Genomic DNA, 17,599 nt, shown 5'->3' with positions numbered 1-17,599 from the left:
AAAGTCTTTTGAAGTGATAATAATAGCTGTTATAGTTAACAACAGCAGCACTAATCTTTCTCTCTCAACTACAATACTTATACTTGGTACAATTTAAACACCCTTGAGGCCCGCACTATTTAAGCAGCAGATGTTGCCTTGCAACACAAAGGCTATTTTCAAGGCTCAGGAAATGTATTTCATGGATCAAACCAAACCAAAAGTCACTAACAAAAGGAAATTTCAAAGCACAGCGAAGAGGAAATTATTTAAGCCACGAGGCATTTTTTTGGCTAGAGGCCATGTGATTTATGAAGCTGATGTGGGCAATTCAGCATTGCTTGGGGTCCAGTTCGCATTTTCATTTTAAACTTCACTGCCATCTGAAAAAAAAAACACACACAAAAAAACACCATCTCTAAGAGGCCAAAGGCTCCTCTGTGTTTAGTCTGCCTGACATTTGGTAATGTAGATTAATTTTTTTAGACCCATTTAGTGGAAACAGCTACCCACTGCTGCTCGAAATTATGTGATTAAAGTGCAGAGACTCGACTACAGCATATAATGTTAAGGGCAATAGGTCCAAAACAGATTCGGAAGATTAATATGTGAGGGTTTGTTAATACAAGTTAATACAAGTCCTTTTGCATCACACGTTATCATATAATTCCCACTAATGTGGCTTTAAAGCTTTACGCCTTTTTTGTGTACAGGTTTTATCATAAAATCTAAAACACAATGGAAAGCTAGATTAGGAGTAAGCAGAGTTTTGTTCAGTTTTTTTCCTCTTATTGTAGGACAGGTCTTAAGACATAAATGACACTTTCTGACTTTTTTTGTTGACATTGTCTGCAGTCAGGCCGTGAACTCTGGTCATTATCTGGCTTTGTGCAGAGTTCTCTGACTGCCAGCATTTATTCTGCACAATTAATTAGCCATCAAGAACTGAAAGCCCCACTGACGGAGACTAACTTAGGCCGACTCGCTCAAACCGTTCCCCATTGTCTGTCGCTGAGTTATTATGTCTAAATTTTGTGCCAACATGTTTTTGCTATGACAGTCCTGAATGGATACAGTGCTGACTGTGCCGGGTCCCTCCTCTCTTGTTTTCTGGATAGAAGTACAGATGGGTGTGAACGCGTTTGTGTGTACGTGCGTTCTAACTGATGGGCTCTGGCCGTGCGATCCATGCTGCTGTCTAATTATCCTGATGTGATGGATGGCTTTGATTAAATCATGTGACGGCTGAGACAGTCTCTGCCTCCCTTTGCCTCTCGTCTCTCGACTTCATCGCTCTTTTTCTTCTTCTGTGACACACTTGCACGCAGACAAACGCATTACATAGGCTGCAAGCCTTTAACTCTAGTCTCTCCGTTTTTTTCTTTCATCTTATGATACAGGTCTTCAGTAGTTCAGAACAGACGAGCGCTGCTTTTAGCATTGATGAAAGATATCCATAAATCATCCGGCGGGAGATAAAGAGAGTAAATGAGGGTGGGAATGAGACCAGGGGGCAAAAAAGACGGATAGATCGAGACATGGAAAATAATAGTTCAGTTTATAATTTTCATTGATTTCTGGACTGAATACAGCCACTGGTTCTGGTTGTCTTTTCTCTCGACCTGGACTCGATCCAAATATCAATAATATCAAAACCAAAGCTGGAATTGGTATTCTTTCAATTGATGCTTTATTTTTATTCTTAAGGTTTAATATGTATCCCACTGACCTGTGTTAGATTAATAATTGTTCTGGAAATGAAATGTGTCTATTTTATTTATAGTCTTTAGTACATTTAAATGAGAGAAGCTCACCCAACATGTTTAGAGACAGGCACATTTACATTACAGTCTCCAAAAACACCCAAAAGCTGAAGGGTGTGATTTAGTAGTTATTAAAATGTGTTCAAGATTTGCAAATTAATGATGATTTGGCTCATAAATCATAACACGCTGCTCTCTCATAAACTGTCTTTATAGGTTAAAAACATTGGTATGGGTATCTGCAATATTTACCTGGCATCAGATCAATACCAAGGTTTGCAGTATTGCTCTGCACTAGACTCTATTTTTGTTCTGTATATTTTATTTTCCTTTTATTTCTTTTGAATAACATTAAACAGAAAATTCTGCCTTTGATGAACGTCCCTTTCTTGTGCATGTTGGATAAAGAAGAGCGATAATAAAAAACTTTTATCATCCAAAAACTGCAGAAAGATTCCTATCTGAACAAAAAAAGAAAAAAAATGCACCAGTGAGAGAAATATAGAAATTAGAGCATAAAATGGGATGATTTTATTCTCGTACGTTGTTGCTGGGAACAACGTTGGGATGCAGGAGTGCTCAGGGAAAATGATTTTCGCACTAATTCTCTTATCTCCTCCTGATAAGCTCCACTGCAGATAATCAAAAAACTAAATTGATAACCTGCTCTAATGCAGGCTCGCTTCTGTCTGCAGCTACACACACCAAACTGCACACGTCCTAATGAGATGCTGTCCTTCAGTGCTACAAAAAGCTGCTGTTTGAAGTTACTCTCCCAGAAACCATATGCTCACAGCGGGAAGACTGGGCACAGATCCACGAGCCGCACAGGCACACGCATGCACGCAGTAAAGCCTGTGTAGCCACACACACCTATAACCATTCAGAAGTGAGACGTGAGTGAGGGAGAAAAATGGAGGAAAGTGACTCATCTCTGCAAAATACTCCTCACAAGTCATCAGTTAAAAGCTTCATGTGGACTTGTCAGTGAAACACGTAGTCACGAGCTGTATTCTAATTGATGTCAAGGCATAACCAGCAAAACTCAACACTTTCTCCCATTAAATATGCCCATAAATGGAAGGCAGCAAGACTTTTAATGTGAAAAGTCAAGAGGAAGTCCTTAGTTATAGCATTCAAATTACAAAAACATAACATTACTAAGGGAGGAAAGCCCGACGTGACTCTGATAGAATTACTGCTGCTGAAATGCACATAAACTTTACAAGACAAGAAGTAAAGATGCAAGAAGTTTGCATCAATGCCCAAACCTCCCATTTCTGACCACTACTGAAGGTTAATGAATTGTCAACCCCAAGTTAGTAGCCAATGAGCATGCATTTTTTATTTGTGCCAAAGCCAAGTCCAGCCTTTACTCGTCACTCCCCATTTCCCAAAACCAACATGCGGAAGCCAAAAACACACAAAGTCGAGGACTCATGATGGCACTTCGCTAACCAATCGCTGACATCACAGTGGCTACATCCATCTTTTATATAAACTGTAGGGGTGGAACAGCTTTTCCAGCTGTTCTTGAATGCCAGCCTAGTCCCTAGGGTACAGCGCAAGAAACAGCATCCTGCTGCAACTTCTTCACAGTGGAAATCAAGAAAAAGCTCACAGGAATAATCAAGCATGCAACCAAAATCACCAGCACCACTTAAACCCAACTCTCAGACCCTCACAGCTTCCATTACTAAGGGCCCTGTAGACCTCCTTCACCACTCCTTACAGCTACTCCCATCAGGCAGCCACTAAAAAGTGCCTTGGGCCAAAAAGAGAACTCTGAAAAAGTTTTTCATTCACACCACAAAATTCATTTTACACATGGCCACAAACTCTGTCAGTGCTTTCAAATGCTACTTTGCGAATGTGCTCTTATCTATTCATGGAATTGATGTTGTTAAATGTACTTTATGGTCTCCGATTTAACTTTGACCGTGTGAATTTGGTTTTTTCTGCAGTAGATATTTTGACTTATACCAGCAGGAAAAGCACAGATGCTGTGCTCTATTAATGTATTCCAGCCCCACTTTGTCAGTTGACACCTGAATGAGAATCTACCAGAAGTTGAAAGAAAACTCCAAGGACAGTTTTGGATGTGTTAGTAAAGCAAAGCCACTGAAAAGAACAGAATTTATAAGGTGGAAGTATCCTCTCATACTGAAAAGTGTAGTCAATGCCGAGGGCTGCAAACCTGCATTCCTTTGAATGACCAGCAGGGGGGTGACTCCTAAAGTTCCTTTATTTGGTATCTTTTAGACTGAAATAGATTAGATTAGATTAGATTAGATTAGATTAGATTAGCCTTTATTGTGTCCCTTCGGAGAAATTTAAATTGGACAACTGAGGGAAACATAAAACACACATACAAACACTCATTTACAGTTTTACCCTAATTACAATTGAATAATTAGCCGATATTGGCAATAGAAAATTTATACCTATTTAACTTAAAGTTTGGTGCCCCAAAGCTTTTTCCTGATACTTATTAAAGATGTGATTTTTGTCCTCAGTAACTTTCAGACCCTGCTGTATCGCTGACTCTCGAAGGGAAAATGACAGGAGCATGCCAACTATCTTTCCAGCACTTTTAATTTTGAACTTGGGATCTGAGCTTGACAGAAAGGTTGCCAAACCATGTAGCAATACAGTAACGGATAATGGCTTCAACAGTTGTCCAATAAGATAGTAATAAAGCATTTATCCACTCTATGGACCCTAAGCCTTCTTAAAAAATGCATTCAGGCGCAAAACATAATCTACACGATGAACCCACTGTAACTGACAAAGTAAATGCCTAAACAGATGATAAACAGGTTAGATCTGAGGTGTGGATATATTTGACAAGTCACTAGTGTATCAAGTCCTTGGGTTCTTAATAAGAAGATCCATCACTGATGTTTTGAAAAACCAAGACATCAAATGAACTTTAAAATTTGAAAGCAAACCAAAGGGGGACGTCAAGGTGACTAAATCAATTTTTAGGTAGAGTCAACTTTTCCTAAAATCTAAACCACATAAGTAAAAACGCCTGTGCAGAGACTAAGGGTTAAAAGAGAATTATCATTATAATGGGTGTTCTTGATTGTGATTGATTGACTAACCATCTTAACCATCTTAGGACTTCTTGAATTACCTGAATAGACCCTATGGTAAGAGGCTATGCCATGACAATGATCATTCAGTGACCATAGAAGTCGATCTGTATTCATAGCAGAGAAGACTACTTTTGGTGTCCAACCTGTGTATTATTTTCTAATGTGTGTTATTTCAGACAGAGCACACAAAATCTGTCAGAATATATATTTACCCAGATGACAATGACAGGAATGATAACGCTATATGGCGACAGAACAAGACCATTTTAGGCATGTTGCAGAGAGTTTCCGGTTCTGACAGCAACAATGTGATGCATGTGTAATTTTACTTATATAGAACATCCCATCACATCCTGGCCTTGTATTACATCAGATAAAATGCACAAACACAGGGCACTTAGCCTCTAAGTGGCCCTCTCTGTAGCTGTAATTAGGTGAAAGCTTCAGCATTTCATTAACATGGTAAATCCAACAATGGTCAAAAAGAGAGGAGCGTAACTGTATTAGCTGAGGTGACGAAGGCTAAACAAGCGAACAGAGAGGATAAATAAATAAAATGACAAATGTTTGGGAGGTAGATAGATGGAAGTCTGTTGAATGGTTTTAGCCAATTACAGAGAAAGAGTAGATAGATCCAGGGTACCTCCAGACACCAGATGGCCTGTAAAGTGCTGACGTCACAAGAGCGAATCAAGAGAAAGGAGGGAGGAGAAAGTGAGGGGAGATGGAGAAAAAAGAGGAGACTGAAGCTAAGAATAGTAGTACATCCTCGGGCCAGCACGATCGGTCAGTCATGCCAGCTATTTTTTACTTTACTACTGTGCCAGTCTGTACTTGTCTTGACATCTTTCCATCTACTGTTTCTATTTTCCTCTTGCCATCAGTCTCTTTCCAAAATGCAAGGCCAACAGTATGGCAACTTTGTCATGTCGATGTTTCTCAACCAACCCACGCAGGGTAGTGACAGCTTAAACTGTTGTATGTAGTGTTCAGCCATGACGGTCGACAACAGCAAACATCTCCAGAGACGCGACTTAGTCAATATTGCCTCAAATGTGAGATCAAACACAAGGCAGGCCATGCAGGAGAGTGAGCGGCATGCTTCAGAATCCCACTTTCTCTGAGCTGTTTCACTGACGTGGGTTAATCCCCGAGGGATGGATTTCAAGGACGCAGAAGACAGAAGTGGGATTCGTATGTGGGTACAGGTGACGTGTAGCTGCAGGAGTTACATTCATGTGTGATTGTGCTGTTGCCTTCTACTTACCACAGTCTCATCAGGAAATGGTGCTCCATGTGTATAGGCAGAAAAGGATGGAAAAATAACTCGGTCCCAGTCACTCTGCAGACAGGGGGAGAGACAAAGGAAAAACAACATCAGGGAAGCTCAAATAAAAACCTCACATGCAGATTTGCGCCAGATCTAACACATGTGGCTGGAAGCATTTAGCTCCATTTCTCTACGGTACATCCTTCTCCCCGTTATGGGAAAAGCACCCCCTCCCCATAAGCTCCGACCTGTAAATGGGTCCCCGGCGGTGCCTGCAATGTGGTGGAAGATGTGCCTGTCGGTCCCAAAACAAGAAGGCTCCCCTGGCTGCCTAACTAACACTTCAGCTCCCCTGTTAGGAATGCCAGGCCCCGGAGCCACGAATGGGTGGATGATAGGAGGATATGACAAGAGGAGAACGAGATAACAGCAGAGAGAGTGAAATTAGCCATGGAAATAAAGGGATGGAAAAGAGATACGGACAATAACGAGAGAAAGAAAGAGGAGGGGATGACTCAGAGGCTAACAGCTTAATTGAGTGTGTGCTGCATCCAATTACCTCCTAAAAGCAGCAGAAACTGTGAAATCATTGAACTTCAGAAAAGAAACACACCGAGGCTTACACAAAGTAACACTGTGTCACCTGATGGGAGAACATGTGTGTGTAGCTGTGTGTGCGATAAGACGCCAACAGGAAAATAGGATACTTTGTCTGTGTGACATAAAATGCTAGCAAGCTAACTGCGGTGGTATTACAGGATGCCACAGGGCTGTGCATGCTTTATTACCCATCCATTAGCATTAGCATGAGTACAGTGAGTACTGCTAGCTGTTAGCAATACCTCTCTGGGACTTTCTCCCCCCCCTCCTGTTAGTCTGTGCCTCATTATAGCTAATGCACACCGTCGGCATGTGTTACTTTGGTGCTCCATGGCAACAGCAGTTAATATGCACACAACATTTACACAGTTAAATCCATAAGAGAAATCATCAACAAGGCACTGGATGTGTTTTAACAATCCCTAAAGGACATGGCAACAGTATGAAATCATTTTCGCTGTGATCACCTGGTAATGATACTTTACTCAGTGTCATGCAGAGTAGCATTCAGAGACCCAAGTCATCACAAAATGGTTTTAACATGCATCGTGTGACAGGAGGCAGTGTATTTTTGCCAATCCTACATGGAGGATGTGCTGCTGTCACTCGTCAAGCAGAGCATGGCAGATGCTCTCACGAGCCTCCATTGATTTTGTCGCAAAAAGTGTGTGTGTGTGTGTGTGTACACATGGGTGTGTGCGCGGGTGTGATGTGTCGCTAGCTAGCTGCAGAGATAATTAGAACACAACTCTTTTGCTGTCCCTGTAGGCCACTGATCCAGCTGCTTTCATCTAATATAGGTCAGCTGTGACAAAGCCCTCAGCATGGACACTGATCAGCCCTGCTGGCACTGTCATACGCAAAATATGAAGTTAAACTCGTGCACAAACACGCAGACTGATATGCTCTCTCGCACGCAAACACGTCCATGGCACACGGTTAATGTATGGTGCACATGTAGAAGGTAAAACTCCCAGCAGTGCTGAAAGAAACACACACACACACACACTGCTTTGTGTTCTCGTTTTCCAGTAACACAAACTGCTCGATTCATAAATACACTGGAGAGCGCAAATGAGAAACTTCAAGTCAGCGCTCTCACAGCAAAAGAAATCATTGCCAGACATATTCAATGCAAATTCATTCATTTGCTTTGAAATGAATTCTACACTAGAAATTGTTTTATGTCAGATCATGCTTGTATCTAATACTCAGTGATGCGCAAACTGCAGTAATTATTTATAGTACTAGGTTATAATAGTGTCCCACAAGTGCAAAAACATCAAATTAAAATTAGACACAGCAAGAGACAAGGCTGCTGACATGATCTTTATTAACACAACAGCACATAAATATATTTCAGTGTTTTTAAAAACAACGATAAAAGTATGTAACAGATTGGAGATACGACAGAAACGAGCATCTGGTTCTGAGTAACTGACTCACACGATCGGCCTCAACTTTATAGGCAGTGGATGGTGATGTGAATAACACTGATTATCTGATTACAACGCGGCGCTCTGCTAGGAGCACTAATGTCCTGGGATATATGTGCATATACAACCAAAGGCTTCATTTTCAGTACACATGGCACTCCCCAATGGCTGCTACCTCACAGAACAAGACAAACCATGCAATGCATTTAGACAGGTGGCATCATGGTTGTAGCTGATCACTGTACTTATGATTTTGCTGCTTAATACATACACACAATCATATCATGCCCATTCTGAATTATTCCTGGACATTAAGCTCAGTGTTTGTAGGAACCCAAAGGTTACACCTTCTCCTTTATTTCACATTGAGCCATATGCCAAAATGGCATATGGCACTGTTACAGAGATGTTGGGGGCTAAACAGCATCTGCCACTACTATGCTTATAAGACGTTAAGTTGTTACTTTTTCAGATATATTCTGATTTATTACATTTTCCAGTGTATGTTTTTAAACATCTGGATAGTTGCATGGAATTACAGTGATTGAAAATTCAAAAAACAACAAAAAACCAACCAAACAAAAAACTTATTATTGTCATGATTTACAAAAAAAAAAGCTAAATCCTAACATTTATGTGAACTTTGCAATTTCCTTTTATCTCTCTGCATAAACTGGACGAGTCATTTGGAGCACTCTTTGGTAACAACTGTTCTCTACATAACCCTTAAAACTGCACAGTGGGCTTCAGCTTATTTAATAATAGATTTCAACATCCTCATAGACGCTTTTAAGATGCATATAATATACTCACCCACATCCACACTTGCACTGTTTGCACTCTAAGACTCTGTACTTGTACTTGCACAACAACTTTTTGTAGTCCTTCCACCTAAATAATTAGTCACCAGGACTGACCTCGCTGAGGGTCGGGAGTGGGGGGTGCATGACGCGAGCAGCAGGGAGGAAGAAGGGCAACGTGGGCGAGGAGAACAGCAATTATTTTCTCTTCTTTTCTCCATGCACTCCACTCTGTTTCCCCTCAATTACAAAGGCCACATTTATTAGGTGCCACCGCTGATATAGAGAGTACCACTAAAGTGACTAGTGCACCTCCTCAGGTGTTTTATCCGAGCTATTATATTGATGACCAACTCAACAGAAAAACATTATTATCTTCTGCCAGCCTAATACAGTGGACTCGCTAATGGGGCAATAATTGGTTCAAATTGCGAAGTTAACACGTAGTGGCATAGCCTTTGGGATGGCTCGATTAAAGAGCCTTGGCTGTGTCGCATTGCAGGAGATCCATGCATTCTCTCGACTCCGGTCACCTCTTTTTTACCCTCATTCTACGTCTCTTTATTTTTGCTCCCAATGCGTGCCCAGAGAGTGCTGCGCTAACACGTGGGGTCATACCGGGCTTTAAACAACTGCAGCTATTTATGCAAATATAATCAATACTTAATTGTCTCCCTCTCTCTCTCTTTCTTTCTCTTTCTCCCTCTCACTCGCTCTCTCCATCTCTCCGTCTAATAAGAGACTGCAGTAGGGGCATTAATTAGGGCCAGACATGCACCAAGGATTTCCCACAGGGCTGAGCAGCACGGCCAGTTCATAGTGGGTCAGCAGAGGACAGGTCTGGTCTGGCCACTGCAACGAGAGACCGCAGAGACAGCGGTTGCCGCAGAACAATCTACAGCAGCCCTGCTTTGTTTTAATGGCTCTAATAAACCACCTTCTATAGATGGTGCAGGTAAAGAGCGTAAAAGCATTATATATGTAATATAAGGCTTTCCATTTGTTTAAGCTTAGCAGTATTTTGTAAGCTGAGTGAATTAACCACCACACACGTGGTTAAGGACACCAAGCTGGACAAGTTTCCCTTTCTTGCAGTAATGAGAGTGGTATATAACTATTTTTATACTGTTTTCACCATTTTTTCTTCATTAGTCTAATTTCTAGCCCAAGATCACTGATTTTGTGACTGAAATAACACATTAGAGTGGTGCTACCTGCTAGATAAAAAAGTTCACACTGGCGCAGTGGAATGGTTGGCAAACCAGGTGAGTTTAATGTTTCAGCTAAGAAAACAGGTCTTCAATACACAGTCGGTGGCTTCATATTTCATATGATGTTTAAGGACCGAGGCTTGTGGCCCATGTCTCACTATAGAATCAAATCAGCATCTTCACCTTCTAAAGAGTAATACAGGCAAAGCTAATATTATGACATTGGGGAAAAACTTCCCTTTTGTGCAATGTCACAGCTGCTCGATGGCTCTGGTGAACACAAAATATGCTGTTATAAAATATTTAAGCTATTTTTTCCCCTAACATAGGAGCCTTTGTCAAAACCATTGCATTACTGTATTTTCAACTTTGGGGCAACTGCTAAACCCAAAGAGTCTAGAAGCTTAGTTCCATTTGCGAATCAGTGTCCTACATTTAGGACACTGCACACAGATTTTTAATAACTTCTTAGGGATTTCTACAGGATTAAGTTCAGACAACCCAAGCAACTTCCTTAACACCAGCCATTTCCAATTAGATCCTATTAACAGAACACTGGCTTCGGCGCTGAAAACATACCCTATAGAGGATTTCTGTCGGCTTAAAAGAGGGAAAAAAGTTGAACAGTTCTATCCATTTTCTACATATGGTATATACCGTTCATCATCTTTATCCCACAGCGCCATGAAGTTTTGTGATAACCACAAAATGGAGATTACACAAAAAGAAATCAGGTATACATTAATGCGCAGTTTAAAAGTTGTTCTATCAGGCTGTGAGTGAGATGACTGAGAGCTAGACACAGTGCAGTAGAAAATACAAGAAATAAGAATAGTTTATACTATTTCCAAGTGTACCTAAAGTACACATTTGGTGTGTGTCTCAAGGACAAATCCACCAAGTTTGAACAAATAGGATGTCACACACATGCCCTGTGATCATCCGGTAACAATGAAGTTCCCATCACTTGGACTGTATACTTGCATACTCATGGGTGCAGAAAATGTAACATCCACAAAAGGGTTAATATGCACACCCAACAACCTATTTTCATCACCTTCTATGACTATTATCCATTCATCTATTCATCCATCCATCCTCTTAACCACTTATTCATTTTAGGGTTACAGTGCTGGAGCCTATACTAGCAAGAGCCGGGGTACACCCTGGAAAGAGACAGAAAACCATTCAGTCTTACACACTATGGCTAGTTGATTTTTTTTCTGTCCCATTTAACCAAAAAGGTCATTCTTCCCTTTAAGGAAGCACTTCAAAATACACATAAGTCTATTACAATGTCATTACAGACATAAGTCTCCTTTATAATCTGAGTACCTTTCTGTTTAGCTTTGACCAAAATAGATAATGCATACATCCTGGCACATTTAGTGGGCAAAGTTTGACAGAGAGTCCGACTCATAACGGGAGTGATTACTGATAAGTGTTGTCTAAGGAGTCACTGGTGATGAACTTAAAGTTTGGAGAAAGGCAAATTGTATTTTGGGGTAAAATGTGAATAGTTTTCAAATTATGTGAGTTAGAATGTATTAGGATAGGGTTAAGGTCGTGGCTGATAATGACTTAGACCTCAGAGAGTTCGTGGAACATCTGAGAATGTGTTAAGCCCCTCATAGTGTTAGAACGTATTTCTTAGGTGCCTGTGACACTAGAAAGGCACATATTGGAATAAAAAGGGAGCTCTATACAGAGCTGATGGATATTGTAAAAATCCAAGCAGCTCAAATGTTTCTATATATAACAAAGCCTTCACACAGTTTGTGTGTAATACCTTACTTTATCAACATGTCTGTGATGTTTTTGCATTTTCCCCCTAATATGCAGACACACGCACTAACACCTGGATCCTAAACAAGTACCCTCATCTCTTGTCTTAATGGATTTGAGACTATATTCTGACTATACACAAATCAAATGAATGTGCCAGCTCAAGGCACGCCCGGGGACACGCTGCACATTAGAGTGAGGCGTCAGTAATGCTTTTAAGAAAGTATGAATCAGAGGTCGGTGAGCAGAAGAGAAAAGAATGGCGAGGGAAGGCCGAAAACAATGTAAAAGGAGGGGTGAGGGCAAGGAGACGTGGGAAATGAAATGCAAAAAGTCAGTTTCCTTGCTCTAGAGGGTTTCAAGCAAGTGAACAGTGCACCACTCTTACATCTTTGTATGTCTGTTAAGGATCGCATGAACTGCAAATATTTTTGAATATGCGTGTGGTGCAGCTGCAGATGCAGCTGTGCAATGCTTCACCGTCTTGTATCTTTATGGGTGCACTCACACAAACTTATTCTCTGTGGTCAGGGCAAAACGCTTAAAGCTCGGTTCTCCCTCCAGTACTCACCTGACAGCTCACCATTTTTCATAGCATTTGTACCGCTCTCTCTCTCTGTGCCTCCTTCTCTCTCCCTTCCCTCTTAAGGATCCCTCAGTTCTCATTAGGCGATTCCTTGGCAGCAGGTGGATACAGTGAGTGTTTCTTCTTCCTTCACACTTCCTTAATCAATCTTTCACCCTCTCCTATTCTTTCCTCTTAGCCTCTCACTACCTTCCACTTGCACATCTTAAACCTCTCTCTCCTCTCTCCCTCTTTCCTCGCCAAAGCTTGGCCGCTTCATTTATTGCTGTAAAACTGTTCGTTTCTCACAGGACATGAGGAGAGGAAGACGAGTAACAGCAGAGGAAACCGAGACAACTGTCTTTGAAATAAATAAATAAATAAATAAATAAAAGAACCAGAAAACAGATTTGCGTTTGAGTACAGTGGCCCCATATTGCCTCAGTTTTGTTGTTGTTGCCAGTCATAAGTGAGCAGTTTGGGGAATGGCTAAAGTTATGATTAATTCATTTCAACGCTGCTAAAGAGTATATCAGTGGCAATGATGCCCCAGAGCACCCAAACAATCCAAATCACATTCATTATTGTCAGTCAGACCAGGAAAAGAGTTTGTGTACATTTGATTGCTGCAACTCTTTTAAAATGTGCACAAACACGTGTGATTCGTTAAATGCAATTTTTTTTTTATCAGTGTCCCTTCACCCGAGACCCAATTCCAAGCTTGCTAATGCGTTATGGATCATTAGACAAATATACTGACAGCGCACTGATTACAGAAATGAATGATGCATGATGCCATTTTGCTCCATTGTGCATGTGTCAATTTATTTACTTGCCTCGAGACAGAGAGTCTGAAGACATAGCATAGCCTGTCCATTAGCATCAGACAGAGTATTGGTAATATGATACAGAGGTTACAGCAAGGGGGCGTCACTGCATCGTGCTGAGAGAGAATCTCGGTATTTGCACAAGTCACAGGGTTTTTAAAGATAGTTGACCCCCCCATCCAAAAAAATACTAATTTTTAGACCAAAATTTTCAAGGCAGTCAGTGAGGGAGACAAAATGAGCAAGGGCCAGACCGGAAAGGCTAACCAAATTGCAAACCCAAAGAGGACAGGCTAAAACAAGATCATACGTGAGGAAATGACCTGAAACAGGAAAAACAGGAAGAACAACAATGATGACTGATGACAGGCAAAAAAAAAAAAAAAATACTGCAAGGAGGTCAAAATTAGCCATAAACGAAAATTAATGAAAAGCATGATGATATAAAACAAGAGGTGACTGAGTCAAGTTCATAAAGCAGGCATTGCAGCTATTTACAGTGCACAAATTTGAACTCGCTCTTCAGTTTTCTCTTCAGCTTTAAAGGAAATCCTAACTGCATTCATCCACTGAGCCTTCAACAAATTCAGTTCTCGTCCCCGGGGTGTCGAGTAGCACGGTTTCCTCAGAGCAGCTGCCGTGACTCTATTACCGAGAAGGTGTACTTTGGTGTGTGTGCCCTTTACGTTAAAGGTTATGGCAATAGAGACGAGGATCTAGCCCTCCCAACTTGACATATGTCAACGAGTGGGGTTAGTGTTGTGAAAGATGAGTTTTAGCCAAAACTACACCGTTTTCATAAACCTAAACACTTAGTTTGTAATGCCTAAATGTCACCAGTGAGTAAAAAATGAATTAGCCATCCCATCAACCTGTTATTTCCGGTACATCAAGGCATCAACTCCACAGGTCACTGTGCATGTAGCTCCAAAGACATCTGACAAAGCAGGATTAAATTGCACCCTGTGATGAGGAATTACTGACAAATTTGTGACTTTTGGCTCACAGCTGAAACCCGCGCGTCAGCTGCTTTAACCATTTACAGTTCAATTATTTGCTTTACACTCAAACCATCTCAGGGGCTTAAAATTCATTGATTTTACTTATCATTCTCCGATTGCAAGTTAAACTGCACTCGTTTTCACACCAATAAGCAACAGTCGAGGCTAAAAAGATGAAATTTGTTCGATGATGGCGCTTTTACTGATTTCATTTGCTTGCAGCCCTTTTTCGCCTCTCAGAAGTCACTTTGACTCAAGAGTAAAACCAGGGCTCCCATTCAAATGTTCACATGGAAAGATTTTGCAGCCTGATTCCCGCTGCGATTCTCAGCGTAAGAGATGCTCTCTTCAGAAATTTTTGTTTTTTCAAAAACCTTTTTCACGTTTCGCTAATGGTTTCTTGTTCCATGAGAACAAGCGGGGTGTTGATGTTGGCTGCATTTGTAACACTTGAATAAAAAGGACATGTGCACAGAATCACGTTTGATTTATTTCAGCCTTCTTTCCTCAGCTGTTTAGGAGATTTCCTTTTTTTTCTTCTTCTGCTCACTTTTCAGTGAGCAAGCCAATTTTCGAGTGCACTTTGGATTTTTTATTTCACATAAAAAAAACAAAAGAAAAACATCAGTAGCTTAAGATTTCTTCTCAATGGATCCAAATAGCAGCTACAAAAAAAAAGTGTTTCCTCTTCTCTATCATATCCGATTCACAGCCTTTGAGAACTGGTGGTAGTTTTCCACCTTTCACTCTATCTGGCACAGCTAAACTTCAGCCAATCAGGAGAGAGACAATTTCCTCTGGGGGTGGCAATGATGTGAGGTGGGGAATGAATCAGAGCAAAGTCTGAGGGGTCACACCAGGGTCACGGATGATGTCAGCGAGGAGCGAGGCTCTTCAAGTGAAGTCATCAAAGCCTCATTATTCCTTTCACACAGGTCCGCTCGGGCAAATTAGCCTCACCACTCAGGTGCGTGCGCATGCATGTGTGTATTGCACTCTAATTTGTGGCAAGAGCGAATTAGCTGTTGCTGTGCTCGTGCGTGCCTGTGTGTGTTTGTGTTTGTGTCTGCCGGGCGCTAATTGAGTTTAAAATGCAGCCGCTCAAAGATGAGGCACACGGCACTTATGGACGGATTTTGTTCATGTAAAAGGACACGCCACCCAAAAAAAGAAAAGAAAAAAAGAAGTGTATCATCAAACAGCCCCATTACAGATGAGGGAGTGAGATGGAGAGGAAGGGCATTAAAACAGAGTAAGGGCGTATTTCTCCCTCTTTCGCCCTCTTTGGATATTTCAATCTTTTTCATTAAAACAAGCAATAAATAAGAGAGTAGAAAACAGGAAGATAAACAAAGAAGAGAGGAAGTGATTATCTTTAAATCGTCATCAACCTGTTGTTGTCTTCAGCAGAACCGCTGGGCGTAACACTCGTCATGCACTGGCTGCCACAGCTGCAATTTGCATATTTCTGTTTGCACTGTGCGCACAGGTTTGTGTGTCTAATTACAGTATAACGAGCATCAAAACTGGCTGCACGCGTGCCTCTCCTGCTTGGGGACAGCCATTTGGAGGACGCCCGTAACTGTGTGTCTGAGTTTTATTTGCAAAAACAAGTGATCCGGTGACCTTTAAGCAGAGGTGGGATTAGAAAAAAAGGGGGAATCCAGGTACGCACATCCTGGTGTCATATTGGGTTAATGCATTGCTTTTGCAGATGGAAGATACGGCGTATCAGGGGCGGATGTAAAATACTCCATCACATGGTGCTCAGCTAAAGGCCAGCACTGTCACAGCAGCTTCGTCAGTCTCTAGGTAACTGCTGCACCTATTTGCTTCATACATATATACGCCCACGTCCACACATAACTTGTGTGGACATTAATTGCAGCAAACATAAAGTCATGGAAACAAAAGCATCCAGTGGTAACCCTCAGATTTTCCTCTGGTTGTCTTTTATTTTTTAAACATATGTATATATTGAAAATAAACACAACATATTGCGCTTGTTTCTGGATAAGTGTGTTTTTCCTCTGATGTAAAACAGAACCGCAACAAATCCCAATTAGAAACCATACATGAATTTATATATCATGTATATTCAAATTATACCAGTTAGCAAGAAAAAGGCTGGAAACAGCAGAATCGCAATGTAAGTGTCAAAAAGACCTAAACCCGGCAGACAGACACAGAGAGAGAGAGAGAGAAAGTGAGGGACAACCAAACACTAATTAGCAGATGGGAGCAAAGTGGCGCGAAGAGTTCTGACAATGAGGAATGTTGCAGATTTAAATCTTACTCTCGTTCTTTTCTCCCCTTCATCCTTCCATCCCATCTCTCTCATTAATTGGCTGTCATGCTCGTGAGCGTCTTGATGTATGTCTGCTGCGGGCGCGTGTGCTGATTGTCAACATCAGACCTCCATGGGGCCACGGTTGCCCCCCCCGGCGATGAGCAACCGCATCATTAGAGGGAGGTGATTACCTTATTTCCTGTGATGACAACACGGGTGACCAGAGTACACGCACGAAGAGATTTCGCTTTCTCTTCAGGATTTTCTTTACCCGTTTTTTCCACATCCATTTCAATCCATCTCAGGAGTATCGAAATAGATGGAATGGCGATTTTTGTTAATGATTTGCTGGATTACATCCAAAAAATTGTTGTTATTAACAACAACTTGTTTTTACTTTGTGCCATGTATGCTGTGATATCGAAGCATTTCTGTAACGACAACAAGGCTAAAAAGTGACCAAAGCTACCAACCCTTTGAAATATGCTGTGAGCTAAGTCACAGCAGGCTAATCAACCCTGCCTTGCATCTCTGTCAGCTAGTACTAATGAAGGCAACCATTATTTAGACCTTTACTCATTTGCTTTGTAAGGTTACATCATTTATTGTTTGGTCAAATCAATGTGATTATGAATAGCATATACTATAAATAGTATAGATAGCATATGCTATTAGCAGCAAAGCTAAGGCAAGCCAGCTAACCCTATCTGGTCTGGTATCTTGGTCTTCCTCTACTTTTTGAAACAAGAGGAAATAATTACCAAATCTCTGTACAACTTATAAAATAAATCTGTCACACAAATGGGTGACATCATGGTAGTTATGTACCTCTGATATCAATTTAGTGCACTTTCATAGCTACAAATGTCAATTTAGTGGGCTCTTTCAAAGACACTTAAACAGTTCTTTGTAGTTAAAGTTTCATGTTTTTAACCAAGCAGTATCTATCTATTTTTACTGGCCAATGCAAC

General features: G+C 41.0%; 1 protein-coding gene across 3 annotated transcripts in view; it reads right to left on the bottom strand.

Annotated features, from left to right (window-relative positions):
• dlgap3 (discs, large (Drosophila) homolog-associated protein 3) overlaps positions 1-17,599 on the bottom strand; it is a 162,872-nt gene that overhangs the window by 69,798 nt on the left and 75,475 nt on the right. For all 3 annotated transcript variants that reach the window (XM_025902372.1, XM_025902373.1, XM_005453886.4), the window contains exon 2: positions 6,111-6,185. The gene's annotated coding sequence lies outside the window, so the exon portion shown is untranslated. The remainder of the gene's footprint in view (positions 1-6,110; positions 6,186-17,599) is intronic.

Source organism: Oreochromis niloticus, linkage group LG22, assembly GCF_001858045.2.
Source record: "Oreochromis niloticus isolate F11D_XX linkage group LG22, O_niloticus_UMD_NMBU, whole genome shotgun sequence".
NCBI classification, from domain to species: Eukaryota; Metazoa; Chordata; class Actinopteri; order Cichliformes; family Cichlidae; genus Oreochromis; species Oreochromis niloticus.
Note: the sequence above shows the minus strand (reverse complement) of the source record. Positions and strands in the feature narration are given on the sequence as shown.